The sequence below is a fragment of the Gekko japonicus genome, unplaced genomic scaffold (assembly GCF_001447785.1).
Source record: "Gekko japonicus isolate JY-2015 unplaced genomic scaffold, Gekko_japonicus_V1.1 scaffold438, whole genome shotgun sequence".
NCBI lineage: Eukaryota > Metazoa > Chordata > Lepidosauria > Squamata > Gekkonidae > Gekko > Gekko japonicus.
The window spans coordinates 288113-303680 of NW_015160849.1; the positions used below are offsets into that span (position 1 = coordinate 288113).

At 42.5% G+C, this 15568-nt stretch overlaps 1 protein-coding gene across 1 annotated transcript in view; it reads right to left on the reverse strand.

Annotated features, from left to right (window-relative positions):
• The window catches only part of MOCOS (molybdenum cofactor sulfurase), a 197891-nt gene that overhangs the window by 61066 nt on the left and 121257 nt on the right, over window positions 1-15568 (reverse strand). The gene's annotated exons all lie outside the window — the stretch shown is intronic.

Sequence of the window (15568 nt, forward strand, 5' to 3'; positions counted from 1 at the left end):
TTGTTGCATGTGCCTTCCCCCTGGGCTCATTACTGCCGGAGCTCCGCTCCCGTGCGCTCCCACAGGAAATGACCCCTGATCACAACAACCCTGCAAGGAAGGTTAGTGTGGTGTTTTGCTATGAAAATGTGTTTTGTGTGTTTTACTTCTGTGTTTTAATGTGCAGTTTTATATGTATGTTGCTGTCATTTAAAAAGGCAGGCCTCTGGAGTAAGAAAGAGGGGGCCTGGATGGGTGATTGAAGCGTGTAATGATTAGATGTAGCTGTACCCCAGGGAGTGGAGTTGACTGGTTTGTGGAGAGAGAGGGAGTTCAGTGTGTGTATCTGTGTGGGAAGAGAGCTGAGTGTGGAGCTGTGGAGAGAAATATGTGCTGTTTTGTGGATGTTATTAGCCCAAGTGGAAAATGGCTAGGGGCTTTCCCTCATTCTCATTTTACTCACTGGTAAGTTCCTGTCTACTCAAAGGTTTCTTCTGTTCTGCACATGTTTTGTTCCCTCTGGTGGTCGATTCAATATCACACAGATTTATGTCCTGCATAAACCTGCAGTTTAAATCTGCAGGGAGATAGCTGGAAAGAAACCTATGTGATATCAAATCAACCAGTAGAGGGAGCAAAACACAGGCAGAACGGGGGGGACCCAAAGAAACAGGAATTCATCAGTGAGTAAAACGAGAATATGGAACTTTAAAGAACTTTAGAGAATTAAGAACTATACCTAACTGAAACCATTACACTTATGAACCATACAGAAACTATTACACTGTTTGACTTCTAAAGGAAGAATGACAATTCTACCAAATATAACAAAGCCAGTCTGTTCTTTGGGTCCAACTGAGAATTCTAAGGTGAGAGCAAAAATAAGTAGGAAACGCTAAGGAAAGCAAGGAGGCAGCATAACATGTGTCACATCAGAACACTACAGAGAGGTGCCATTACAGGTGTTAACATTTCAGGGGTCTCAGAAAAGAAGCAAAACATTACTGCTAGGCTATGAGAATGTAACTGATTGAATGGGGATCTCAACCCAGGTCAACCCTGTCATAGTACAGTACTTTAACAACTCCATCATACTGGCTTTCTCACATTTTGGTAACCATCAACATTTATCAGTGTATCTTTGAGTTTCTGGACACTTTGCGTCAATATTTGGACACTCAATATTTGGACAATATTTGCATAAATTCACATCTATGAGTTGGGCTCACAACTGAGCCCAAAATTTCCATTCCTACAGGAACAAAATCAGAGACAAAATTAGGGAAATCAACAGATTGAGAAAATGTTGTTATTTGAATAGTGATATCATTGTACACAATACTTACCAAAAAAAGGATAGGTCCTACTAAGATCAACAGAAATGCAATTTGTATGATGAAAATATTAAAATCAAGAAAACAATAGTGTACATTCTTAATCACATCCTTCAACCAAAAATATCTTAACTAGACACTTTTATCACCAAATAAATTTATCATTTGAAATAAAAAATATGCATGGTTAAATTTCAGGACACAAAAAATAAAACCCTTTTCAGTTTGTCGTTTACTTCCACGGTGGTCACATTACAGGGATTATATGAGATCTGACAACATTCCCTTTACTACCAAGAGAAACCATTGGAACAGTTTTGTCCTGCAGTATACCAATCTAGATTCTTATCTGAAATAATCCATTGAACCAAGCATTTAAAATGATATAAAATTATCTTGGGGCCTTTCAAACTACCCTCTCTCATGGTTCTCTCGCAAAAGCAGAAAAGAAGTTGTTCCTTAAAGGTCCAAATGGTTCATAAGTATACTTTTAAAATATCAAAAGGAACAGATGGGAACAAGTGAGGGACAAATACTGATTTGCAGGGGGGAATCTCATTATGCTCCTGTATCCCCCCTCCCTATGCTACTTCCTCTTTTCCTCCACACTTCAATCACAGTGTCTCCCTTTCCTTGCTACTCTTTTCTTTTTCTTTTTACTTTTCGGATATTTCTGTGTATAGGAGGATCCCCCCCCCCATCTGTACCTGGGCCCATTATGTGGATTACTGGTCAGTGCTCCACAGCGATTGTTGAGAATTACATATATTGATTACATTAACAAATACAAGTAAAAAACTCATTGCTACACTCAAGATGCCATTCTTCTTAATGCATATTAAGTTTATTCCAGCATTCCAAATATGAGACAATTTCACTGAGTACTGAAATATAATTAACTTCAAAGAGTAGTTCCACTTTTCCTGACAAACAGATCTCCAAAATCACTCTGGATTAAGCAAAGAACATAAATATAACTTGCAATGCAATCTCAAACAAGAGCCATACCCCTTCTAAGCCAGTGTGATACACAGACAATAAAGCAAAGACCGAGGCCAAGAAGAAAAAGAAGGTGATGTGGGTTAGCTCTGCAGGGGTTTTTTTGTTGCAGAGACAAAGACGGGAAAGTAGTTAATTTCAATTATCACTTTAGGTTTACAGTAAAATGCTCAAAGACGTAAAATCGCTAGAATTAAAACTGTTCTGTGTACCAAAAAGAAACCACTACTCAACATGATCCAATGCCTTTTTCACATCTAAGAGCATCAGGTCATTTCAACATTGTTCACATTACAGAAATTAATTAGATGTAATATTTTCATCCCTGGATATTATTAATATACTTACCCTGTTCCCCTAGCAGGATTTCTATGCATTTGTGGTATAAGCCCTAGTGTGTCTTCTTGAGAAAAAATAAATATAAGACAGTGTCTTATTTTCGAGGAAACACGGTAGCAATAAGAATATTATGTGTATTCTCCAAGACAGACATAAAGATGGTACAATTTTCAGAAGCAAAGTAAGTCTACATGAGAAGACTGGCAATACCATCGTAAACATAGTTATACCCTTCTACTGAAGTCAGTGCATAGTATTGTACTGTTCTGCTGATTCTCTGCCTTTCACTACAATCTCATGAAGCGTTACTCTAGTCTATGCTCACTGAAATCAGCATCTCTGGAGGAACTCTGCACAGAATCAACCTGCATTGTTCCATGACTGACAATGTCGAGGCTGTTTGATCATTATTAAACAGTTTCATTAATGGGATAATTGCATTACAGAGAAAGGTTTTGTAAAACTCTACAGGGACTCAGGATCCTGGAGAGATTTATTTTTAGGGTACCAGTAACCTGCTGATGTTCTTGTTCTGTAATAAGCACATTTAATCTAGTTCTATGACATTCTGGCAGCTGTGGAATAGAAAGTGTTCCATCTCTCTTTTAGGTGGAGAATAAGAAGGGTATAAGCCTTGGCAAAGCTTATTAAAATTCAGAAACAGTTTTATCAGTACTATTGTACACTTTGTCAGTTATTCTTGTCAGCAAGGAGGGATGATTTTAGTCCCATTTAGTTTATTCCCAAACATAAACCTTTTAAAAATATTTATGCTTAGTATGTGCAATATCTGCCTAGCCTCATAACAGAATGTAAGTCTAGTATCTTTCTAGGGGTTATTCTTTCAAGACAAAATACTCAGAGGGTTTTTTTAATGTACAGTTTCTAACCTTTGAATATTCTCCGTAAATTTAGATTTAGTTTCGGCTCTTAATTTATTGTGATGGCAGATATTTTAATAAAATTATTAATAAAATAAAAATTTTCATACAATTTTAAATTAAAGTCCCTCTAGATAAGCTTTAGAAGTATCCCAAAGAACTGGCCAAGTAGCATCAATTTCATGGTCAAACTGAAAGAATACAGAAAGAGATTCCCTTGAGTTAATTTACTGTTTCCCACTCTATTGAGAGAAGACAGTTTTATTTCCAAAAATGCCAATTTAGTAAAGAAAAGAGAATTTCAATGTGATGTAAGAAAGGTCTAAGAGAATCTGTGAGCCTAACACTCACCAGTTTTTAGGGGTACATGAAGATTCTTGAACATAATTGATGAGGATGACAAGTTTAATTTTTTTCCTTGTGGATTAAAGAAACCTGCAAATGAGTTAGCTACAATAAATCTGTGCTAACTCAAAAAGAACAAGGTAACACATTTGAACTCTTCTCTGAAATATGAGTGTGGAGTCAAGGATTCATCCCTCTGTTAAAATCTCCTCCAGTAATCTGTTTTCCTTCAGCAAGAACCATTAATTATTGAAATAATTCCCCATAAAATCTAGACGGATGGCTCTTACAGTCATAAATATTTGCTATCACAATTAATAGAGAGTTCTAAATTCTGAAATGAAAACAAACCCTAAATAATTAATGAAGATAAACATAATCATTAATGGATAGTGGGATAAATAAATTATGTGGGGTGATGGGGAAGAATGCATGTGGTTGAATCGAACATATCCATGAATGAGACAGAGTCAAACCAGAACTGTGTACCCTACATTATAATCACAACACACTGCAACAATGAAATAATCTGGGGTCATCAAATACATTATTCACATTGAGTACATTTGGAGAGATTTACTTCCAACGGTTTCCAAGACTCATCTTTTCCGAGATTTATCTTCGGTAAGGATATTAAAGGCAAGGATGGAAGAAGTACCTAAGACAGGAGAAGATACTGACTGGTCAGTAGTCATAGGTTTACCAGCTCTGGGGTGGGAAATACCTGGAGATTCTGAGGATGGAGCCTGGGGAAGGTGAGCTTTGTGGGGGGGACAGACTTCAGCAAGGTACAATGCCAGAGTGTACACCCTCCAAAGCAGACTTTCCCCCCCAGGGAAACCAATTTGTGCAGTCTGGAGATCAATTATAATACCAGGAGATCTCCAGGCCCCACCTGGAGGTTGGTAACCCTATCAGTAGAGCAGGAGACAGAGGGATAGAGCTGGACAGAGCAGTAATCACAGCCCTGCAGGACGGGGACACACACACTCTCTGGTTTTTGAAGGAGTAACTAAAACAGATCCAAGAAAATGGATCACAGTGGGCCATAAAGCTTTGTAGACAGTCCAACTTGACCTTCAGCCCTCTGTTTTGACACATCCAAATCACCTTTTATGGGAGAATGGATGTAAGAATATAAAACTGCAGGTGGTCCAACTCACCCACATAGGTAAAAAGGGTTTTTTCCAATGTCAAGTCGCAGCTGACTTATGGTTGATCCCGTAGGGTTTTCAAGGCAAGAGACATTCAGAGGTGGTTTGCCCTTGCCGGCCTGTGCGTAGCAGCCCCGGACTTCCTTGGTGGTCTCCCATCCAGATACTAACCACAACTGAGGAGGAGCTGAGAAGCAAGGATTGCTTCAAAAGTAAATGAATTGAGGATTGTGGCATAAAAGCTCCCTTCTGGCTTCTTTCCCTCTCCACACACAATGCCAAGGATTGAGGATTGTGGCATAAAAGCTCCCTTCTGGATTCTTCCCCTCTCCACACACAATGCCAAGCTTCTCCATCTTGGCAACATGAGAGCAGGATGTAGTTCCTGTATCTCCAGCCATCTAGCTAGTTAGACCAGATTAGAGAATTGCAGGTGGTCCACCTCACCCACATAAGGTAAAAAGGGGTTTTTTCGATGTCAAGTCACAGCTGACTTGTGGCAACCCCGTAGGGTTTTCAAGGCAAGAGACATTCAGAGGTGGTTTGCCCTTGCCTGCCTGTGCGTAGCAGCCCTGGAGTTCCTTGGTGGTCTCCCATCCAGGTACTAACCACAGCTGACCTTGCTTAGCTACTGAGATCTAACAAGATTAGGCTAGCCTGGGCCATCAGGGCTGCAAAAAGAGCATGCATGTTCTGCAAGGTACTGGAATAATGCATAGAGAAAATTTACATTGGTTAGAACAAATCTTATCTGTAAAATCAATTATTTTTCCTAGATTTTTATATATTTTTCGTGCTTTACCAATGTCCATTCAACCTTCTCAATTTAATTTTTGGCAGAACAATTGGAATAGGTTTATTTGGAATTATCATAAACCCCGGATTTGTTTTGCTACCCTTCGCCGACCAATTAAACTGGGAGGCATGGCTATACCGGATCTAAAAAAATATTATGAGGCAACAATATTATCTACTATAATAAGAATTCTAAGATCAGATTCTAAACCAGAGTGGATAACATTAGAGGAATATTTTTTGAATTTTAAACGATATCAAATAGCTATTTGGAACAAAACCTCAGAACGTTCTGGTTTGGTATCAAATCATATATTAATGCAAGCATTATTTAAGATATGGAATTCTAGAAGGAACCATTTGGCCCCAGACATTTCTATGGCATCTACATATATTGAACAATCCTGGTTCCCCCCAGCACAAGTCCCGAATACTTTCCAACTTTGGAAAGACGCTCGAATATATACTCTTTATGATTTAACCCATAAAAAACATTTGAAAGAAAAATCAAAATTGGATACTTCAGCTAATGTTATATTTCCATGGCTAGAGTATTTCAAGTTGCAACACCATTTTGCTACATCCACATTAAAACAAGCATGTTCAAGACCTCTTACTGAATTTGAAAAATTATTATTAGTATCTTCCGGAAACGGGAAAGGTATGATTTCTAAGGTATATAAAATACTCACAGATCCTTCCCCTTCTGAATTCCCATCATATGTACCATCATGGTCTCAAGACCTCGGATTTGATTTATTAGAACCCTTTTGGGAAGAGGTCTGGTCCTCATATGCTTCCAGTTCGAAAGCAATAAATATTCAGCAACAAAATTACAAATTGCTAACCAGATGGTACATCACTCCCTTAAAACTTCATAAAATAAACAAAAAATTATCACCGTTATGTTGGAGAGATTGTGGCAGTATCGGTTCATATTTCCACTGCTGGTGGGATTGCAGAACGGTCAAATTTGTTTGGAGAAATGTTTTGAATCATATAGAAAAATTGGCGGGATATGCAATACCGGAAAAGCCTGAGATTTTGCTACTGAATTATTGAAAAGATGTTCCAATTTCACAACACAAAAAGGAACTATTAACTATTCTCCTTTCGGCCGCCAAAACAACTATTGCACAGAGCTGGAAAAATAATAATCTATTACATATTAAGTCATGGTACTCAAAAGTATGGAACCATCTTTTAATGGATAAAGTTTCAGACAGGCTTACTAGTGCCGAAGACCTATCAAAATCCGCAGGCACCCTATATTAGAGAATTTAGAATATATTATTTAACAGATTACACCTAGTCAGAAATCTCAATATTATACCTTTACCCGGAAAGATTGGTTCTTGTAACAATTGGTATTGGTTAGTTAAAAACTTTAATATCTGAATGACAGTGACTGTATTTTTAAACTTGCTTGTACAACTCTTTAAAATAACAATACTGTTAATTGTATTGCATTGTTATTGTTAACACTGTTAATGTTTTTGTATTGTTTTCTGTTATATGTATTTTAAAAAAGAATTATTATGGAAAGTGGGAATGATTTTAAAAATTGCCTTTGTTATCAAACCATGGAGGCATGTTTTGGTCCTGATACCTGTACCTTTAGGGGTACAGATTAGAGCTAAGGAGACCTTGCCCAGTGCTGAAGTAATACAAAAGCATTATCTTAAAGGGAGATGAAATGAGACTCTCAGTAGTTGTTCTTTGTCCCTGAGGAAGGACCAGAAGTCTGAAACACTGGAAAAATTACCTAGGAAAAGTGTTGGACTTTTTGGATATTGATCTTGTATATTTATTCTTTGGCTTCTGCATTTTCCTATGATGGATTATATGGACAGATTTATTTCAGACAATAGATGCATTCCACTTTGATGAAGTCTCCTTTGTGAATATTTCACGGGAATTTTAGAAAGGGCTGTCATAATCCCAGTTGTGAGCCTTTACAAATACAACAGAAAAGATGCCTAAGTTGGTGAAGATAATACTAGTCCTTAAGCTCCAGGAGAAGCAATAAATCAGAGTACGATATTCCTAGCCCTCCCCACCATTATCATATTTTGTCTTTAATTATGTTTTGCCTTCCATTGCCCCTGCCATCTAAGGGGATCTATAAAAGAGTCTTCTCTGTAGTGGCAACAAAACTCTGGGTGTCTCCCTCTATTGGTGTCTTTCACCAACAGGCGGAAACTTCATTGTCTCATCTGGCAAACCCACAATAATGATTACTGGCCCTCCGTCTAGTGTTTCTTGTTATGTGTTTTTAATTGAGTTATTTTATAATTTTAACTGTATTTTTAATCGCTCAGAAGTTTTAATGCTTTTTATGCCCGCTGCCTTGTGGACCCTGATCAGGTGGAAAGGGGGTATAAAAATTAGAGGTGTGCCCCCCCCCAAAAAATCGGTATTTTTCAGGTTCAGGTATATTGAACCAGAAAAAATAGGTATTTCCCAATATTAGTATAGTATTGAGATTCGAGAAATAATTGGGAAACCCGAATTTGTTCGGCTCCATTATAGCCTATATGGCGACCATTCCCCATAGGCTAAAATGGAGTATCAATCTGGGGGTTCCTGGGGATCTGGGGGGGGCTGTTTTTTGAGGTAGAGGCACCAAATTTGCAGCATAGCTGCTGGTCCCTCTCCTTACAACCCCCCCCTCCAGTTTTAAAAAGATTGGAGCAGGGGATCCAATTCTATGGGCCCCCAAAGAAGGTGTCCCCATCCTCCATTGTTTCCAGTGGAGGGAAAAAAGGCACGTAAAGGGATGCAGTCCCTTTAAATGCCTGAGTTCACTTAACGAATTGCACCATGGAGGCACAGCCAGGCTTGGAGAACAGATTTAGAGACCTCCTACTCTACATAGCTGCCATTTTCTCCAGGAAAACTGATTTCTGTTGTTTGGAGATCAGTTGTAATTCCAGGAGATCCAGGTTGGCAGCTCTAGGTGGAACAACTTCCCAACCTAGGGTTGCCAGCTCTGTGTTGGGAAATTCCTGGAGATTTGAGGGTGGAGCCTGGGGAGGGCGGGGTTTGAGGAGGGGAGGGACCTCAGCAGTATAACAACATAGAGGCTACCCTCCAAAGAAGCCATTTTCTCCAGGGGAACTGTCATCTGAAGATCAGCCGTAATCCCAGGAGGTCTCCAGGTATCACCTGACAACTCTACTTACATGCCAGAAGCAACCCAAAAACATCAGTGCAGAACTTCAAGCAGCCTGTTAGCACAGATCCAGCCTGGCCACTGCAAACGTGTCATTCCGCCAGGGAAACCTGCGGACTGCTTTGTTTCCCTTTGCATCCTCAATATATCTGCCTGGCAGCCAGGAGCCCCGTAAGCCATTACTAAAGCACAGCCAATGTTGAAGGCTCAAGAGCATGTTCTTTTTCCCCCCCCCCCCCCGATTAATCCCGTCTTGCAACGAAAGACACAGTAACCTAGCACTGTTATTTTTATTATGGATTATTGCAAGAGACTCTCTTGGCATAAATGGTTAATGCAGCGCAAAAGTAGGTCACCAAAGAAACCCAGCCTCCTTTGAATTATTTTGTTTTCTTCTCCTGAATGCGGAACTCAGGGTTTGTTTAAAATTTTTAAAGATGCAGCTTGGTAATAAAATACATTTCCCTGTGCTTAATAAACAGCACCATCCTCTGCACCGTGCTAGATTTTTCTTTATACCTGAGATGGGGTTCAGCTAACCCTTGCTGTCTCAGTAAAGAGCCTCGGGATGATACTGGACCCAACATTATTGCTGCAAAAGCAAGTTAATGCAGTTGCAAAAAAAAGAGAGGAAAAAAAGGCTTTTTCCCAACTCAGCCTGCCTCAGAAAATGGCCCCTTACCCTGATACAGCTGATTTGATCTGGCCAGCTGGAACCAAGCCATGGTGACACTGAGACGAGACTACTGTAACACACTGTATGTTGGTCTCCCCTCAAAATCAATTCGGAAACGCCAGTTGGTGCAGAATGTCACAGCTCAGTTATTATTGGGAGCTAGATGGTGGCTCAGAGGTTAAGACGCTGAGCTGCAGACTGGAAGGTCGGTAGTTCGGCAGTTCAAGACCCTGGCACCGCATGACAGAGCGAGTGCCCATCTCTGGCCCCAGCTCCTGCCAACCTAGCACTTCAAAAGCAAGGAATTGCAAGTAGATAAATAGGTACCACTTTGGTAGAAAGGTAACAGCATTCTGTGTGCCTCAGCATTTAGTCATGCTGGCCACATGACCATGGAAATGTCTTTGGACAGCACTGGCTCTTTGGCTTGGAAACGGAGATGAGCATCACTCCCTAGAGTTGGATTCAACTGGCTTTCGAGCAAGGGAAACCTTTACCTTTAGATGGAACATGCATAGTACTCCTATCCTGCAGCACTCCACTGGCTGACAATCAGCTACCACTGGCCAGTTACCACTACCAGTGGCTCAGTTTATTGGCTACCATGTACAAAGCCCTTCATGGCCTTGGACCCTCATTCCTGCGAGACACTCCCTCTCCCTTCTGCAGGTGCCAACCTGCAAATGGGCAAAATCAACGACTGCCCGTACACAGTGCCTTCTCCGTTGTGGCCCCCGCCATGTGGAATGGCCTGCCTGGGGAGGTCAGGAAGGCTCCCACCCTTCTGGCTTTCTGCGAACTATGCAAAATGGAATTACTCAAGAGGGCTTTTCTATGCAGGCAATAGGGTAGCACTGTGAAAATGACTCACAAAACTGCTTAGACAAATTATTTGGGACTGTGGTCTAGACTACTGTGTACAGTTTGCTGTAAGTTGGATCCTACTGTTTTTTTTAATCATTTCATGTGTCGTGTTAACCCTTACACTTTGCTGCAGTTCTACTGTTTAGATTTCTGGTTGGTTCTACAACCGAAATCCTATTTCATTGGTGAGTCTATGTCCCATCCAGTTGATTGTGGCCGAATCTGCATCTAGCATTTGCTCCGCTGCCTTACCAAACCCATACTGGAACAGAAATTACCATCTACATTGCAAGCCACTTTCACTTTGATTGTCAAATTTTATAGCAGTGTCCAGACTGCCTGCTGCTTTCACTTCGTTTGATCTCTGGTTTTATGGTGGCTGTCTGCATAGATTTATGGCCATTTGGGGGTGACTCTGCAGTCAGTACGGCATTCACCTGGGGTATTTGAATGTGGTTTTGAGCTGCATCTTTTCCTGTTCCAGCGTGGGTTTGGTACAACAACGGAGAAAACACTAGATGCAGATTGGGCCTGTATTGACTCACTCTGTGTAATCTGCCTCGAGTTCACAGATGAAAGGCAGACTATAAAACAAACAAACCAAAAATAAAATCTGTTTTCCAAGCCAGGCCTTGTCTGAACGGAGTGAAACAAAGGAAGGCGAGGAAGAAGCAGCAAGAGCCTGCACTGTCAACGAAGGCTGAGGGCAGAATGGGACATCAAAACAGCCCTGGAGGAAGCTGCGCCCCGTGCTTCCTCTGCGGTTTGGGCAGTGCCACGGGGTTCACTCTGCTTAGCCTCGAGCCACGGTGTCAATCCAGGTCCCCCACAGAGTTGCCAGCTCGGCAAGGGTCACGTGACTCAGCTGGCTTCTGGCTGCCAGCAGCCCACCCATCTGTTCAAGGGCCACGGGGCAAAAAAAAGAGAACTGCTCCTTCGCTAAAGGCGGGGCCCCAGTGCAGTGGCCGAGCATCTGCTTGGCACACAAGAGGTCCCCGGTTCTGTTCGTAACATCTGCAGTTAAAAGCAGGAAGTGATGTGAAAGACCTCTTTCTGCCTGAGACCCTGGACAGCGGCTGCCAGTCTGAGTAGACAATACTGATCTTGATGGACCAAGGGCCTGATTCAGTACAAGGCAGTGTCAGCTACGCTCCCATGATGTTTATGGGCTGGGGTTCAGTTGCTTGACCTGTGTACCAGCCGTTGCTGCCTTCCTTCTTTGCTTCTGTAGTACTTCATTATCACTGGCCTTGCAGACTGCCTGTGTAGTGTCTGGGCATCATTCCTTTGATCTCTTGTATGTGTCAATTTCCCACTACTTGCTGTGCAGCCACATTTTGATTCACAGCTTCATCCGATCCCCCCCGCGCCTTTCGATCCTGTTTTTTAAGGATCGGAGAGATGGGGGGGAAATTGGGTGAAGCTGTGAATCAAAATGTGGCTGCGCAGCAAGTAGTGGAAAATTGACACATACAAGAGATCAAAGGAAGAGCGAGGGCGGAGCAGCGGCTTGTAGGAAATCGGTCCCAGTGCCTATTATGTTCATTTCAGAAACAACGTCGCTGGCTGCCTGTTTGTTTCCAGACTCAGTTTGGAATGGCTGTGGTTATTCTATTGCAATGTAGAACCAGATGAGAGTAGAATTATGAGAATTAAGATGTGCAAAAAGGCTTTTGACCTCCTGAAAGAATCAGCACACCTTGGTCCTCTGCACAATTAAGTGATAGTTTGGCCACACACACAAACTTGCAGTGTTTTCACACACACACACACACACACACACTAAGCAGAGTAACATCCTCCTTGAGTCCACCAAAGTCAATGGCTTTAGAAGAGTATAACTTTGTTTAGGATTGCCTATTGGTTTTACCAGTCTGTCTGTACCTGCTCTCTCCACAGGCCATCTGTCCAGAACAGTTTGATGAAGCCTTCCAGAAATGAAACGGTGGGCAGTGCTCAGTCTGACTGACACTATCTCCCTTTCAGGGGAATGCCTCCTTCCCTTCTCCTCCGCCTCCCTCACAGGAGTCTTTCAATCTGCAATGTACAATCCGGCTTTTCTATCGTGTGGGAAGAGTTAATAAATCCGCACTTGACCCCTTCCAATCCGACTTCAGGCCTTGTTTTGGGACTGAGACTGTGCTTGTAGCTCTGGTGGACAATTTCCGCTGGTTCGGTGCTGCTGATCTTGTTAGATCTGTCAGTAGCATTAGATACAGCTGACCATTTGGTCCTGGTCAACCGTCTGGCCTCACTGCGGGTATATGGTACAGACCTGAATTGGTTTTCCTCATTCCTCCAGGGAGGCTCTCAGAGGGTTGCTGTCAGGGACCAGTTCTCCTCCTTGTGTGCACCAGACTGTGGTATTCCGTAGGGTTCGCTACTGTCCCTGTTGCTGCTGAATATATATATGCACCCTCTAGCAAAGCTCGTCAGGAGATTTTGCGTTGGGACTATCAATATGCTGATGACATCCGAGTCTTTTTCCTGCTGGATAAGCAGTCAGATGCAGCCCTCTCAGCCATGGGTCAGTGAAGTACTTCTTCACCCAAAGAGTGATTAACACATGGAATTCACTGCCACAGGAGGTGGTGGCAGCTACAAGCATGGACAGCTTCAAGAGGGAATTGTATAAACATATGGAGCAGAAGTCCATCAGTGGCTATTAGCCACAACGTATAGATAGGAACTCTCAGTCTGGGGCAAGGGATGCACCGTATTCTTCGTGCTTGGGGGCGGCAATAGTGGGAGGGCTTCTAGTGTCCTGGCCCCACTGGTGGAACTCCTGTTGGCACCTGGTATTTTTGGCCACTGTGTGACAGACTGTTGGACTGGATGGGCCATTGGCTTGATCCAACATTGGCTTCTCTTATGTTCTTAAGGTATAGAGAGGAACTCTCAGGCTGGAGCAAGTGATCCACCGCATTCTTGGTGTTTGGGGGGGGGGGACAGTGGGAGGGCTTTCTAGTGTCCTGGGCCCACTGCTGGACCTCCTAATGGCACCTGGTATTTTTGGCCACTGTGTGACAGACTGTTGGACTGGATGGGCCATTGGCCTGATCCAACATTGGCTTCTCTTATGTCTTTATGTCTGGATGCAGTGGTTGATCCGCAAGGCATGCAAGACAGAATTGTTTCTTTGGCTAATCCTTTTATTTTCAGTGGAGCCCGCCAGATGTTTTCTTTTTGGAATATTTCTAGATACTGGGAGAAGGTCAAGATTTTAACTGTTTTAATCTGTTTTAATGATGAAACCTTATGGCTCCACTGTATGTCTTTGAAAATGTGAGCCACCCCAAGCCCTGTGCTGTGGGAGAGGGGTGGGATATAAATCCAATAAATAAGATAAATAAAACATCTCTACGAGCCTGATCTTGTCAGATCACAGAAGTTACGCAGAGTCAGCCCTGCCTAGTATTTGGATGGGAGACCCCCAAGAAATACCAGGGCTGCAATGCAGAGGCAGGCAATGGCAAACCACCTCTGAACATTTCTTGCCTTGAAAACCCTACAGGGTTGCCATAAGTCAGCTGTGACTTCACAGCACTTCCCACTACCACCATCTAGCACATCTCTGATGCCGAATAGCAGTACTTCAGCCATGTCTGCAGGAAATCAGAACAACCAGGGGTCGTTTCGTAGAAAAAGAGCTAGGGGAACTCATTAGCATAACTCATTGGCATATGCCACACCCCCTGACATCACCGGAAGTGTGTCATAAGGCCACACCCCCTGACATCACTGGAAGTGTGTCATAAGGCCACACACCCCGCCCCCAACGGTCCCGGCCACCGCCGCCGGCCTTGCAGCTCCACTGCCGGGACCTGCAAGGCCGGCGGGAGTGCAAGGAAGCCCCGCGAAGGCCCTCCCTGGCCCCAGGCAGGCAGGGGTGGGGAGAGGCAGGGAGGAAGCAACTTACCCTCCCTCTTCTCCTGCCTCCTCCTGGCTGAATGAGGGCCGGAAGCGGGGCGGCCAGAAGCAGGGGGCGGGGCTTCGTCCGTACCTCACCCGGGAGAACTGCGATCCCCCGCGATCCCCCCCGAAATGATCTTTGAGAACAACATCTATTAAATACACAAAGAGCCATTCTATAAACCTACATTGCCAACCTGCCATTAACAAAAACCCATTCCAGTATCAGTTCCTTTGTAGCTGGGCAAAACAACACCATCTGATGCCTTCGGCCAGAGGCCCTTATGCCAAGATGTCCGCCACAAAGCACTGAGAGATGATCCAAACCAGAGGATTACTGGAGGCTGAACAGAGGGGCATCAACACAATCTCCTTCCTCTTAATCCAGTCTGTATTCCGTACTTCTAGTCCATCAGCTTCTCCTGTTTGCCTGAAATCTTAACTGCTAAATCGATAAAAAAAAATCAATCATGAACAATCACCTCAGTAGTTCTTAAGGCAGCTCTTTGGAACTCAGCCAAAAAAGCCATTAGGCCAGCTACGGATATTTGTCTTCGCTGGAGTCATCACATTTAATTTAATAAGTGGGTATGCTCTTAAAAGCATTAGAATAGTTAATTCATATTCTTTGACCGTCTCTACACAGTATATACTTTAGCTGAATTGATAATCCAGGGTTTTATTGCTGTTTTTTCCTGTGGGGGTGTGTTGGCCTTTCCTCCTCCTGATATCATTCACTAGACTTTTACAACATGCTACACAAAAAACGAAAGAATAATTTTTCAACACACTTTTGAAAAGATATCAGCTGTGTCAATAATTTGCCCAAGACTGTCAGCCAGACTTTCTAAAGGATTAGCTATGTTCTAATTCCAAGTGGATCGTTTTTAAGTGACTTCTGGGAACAGAACTGTCCTTGACCAAGGTCTTAAATTATTGTTATTTTTAAAATAATATGAATTCTTTAAAAAATTATTGTTGTCATCTGCCAGTGGGTAACGATTTTTTGTTTTATTTAGCATAATCCAATATTTGTTATCCCCCCCCCCTTGTGGATTTGGTGTTACAATCACAGAATCATAGAGTTGGAAGGGACCTTCAGGGTCACCTAGTCC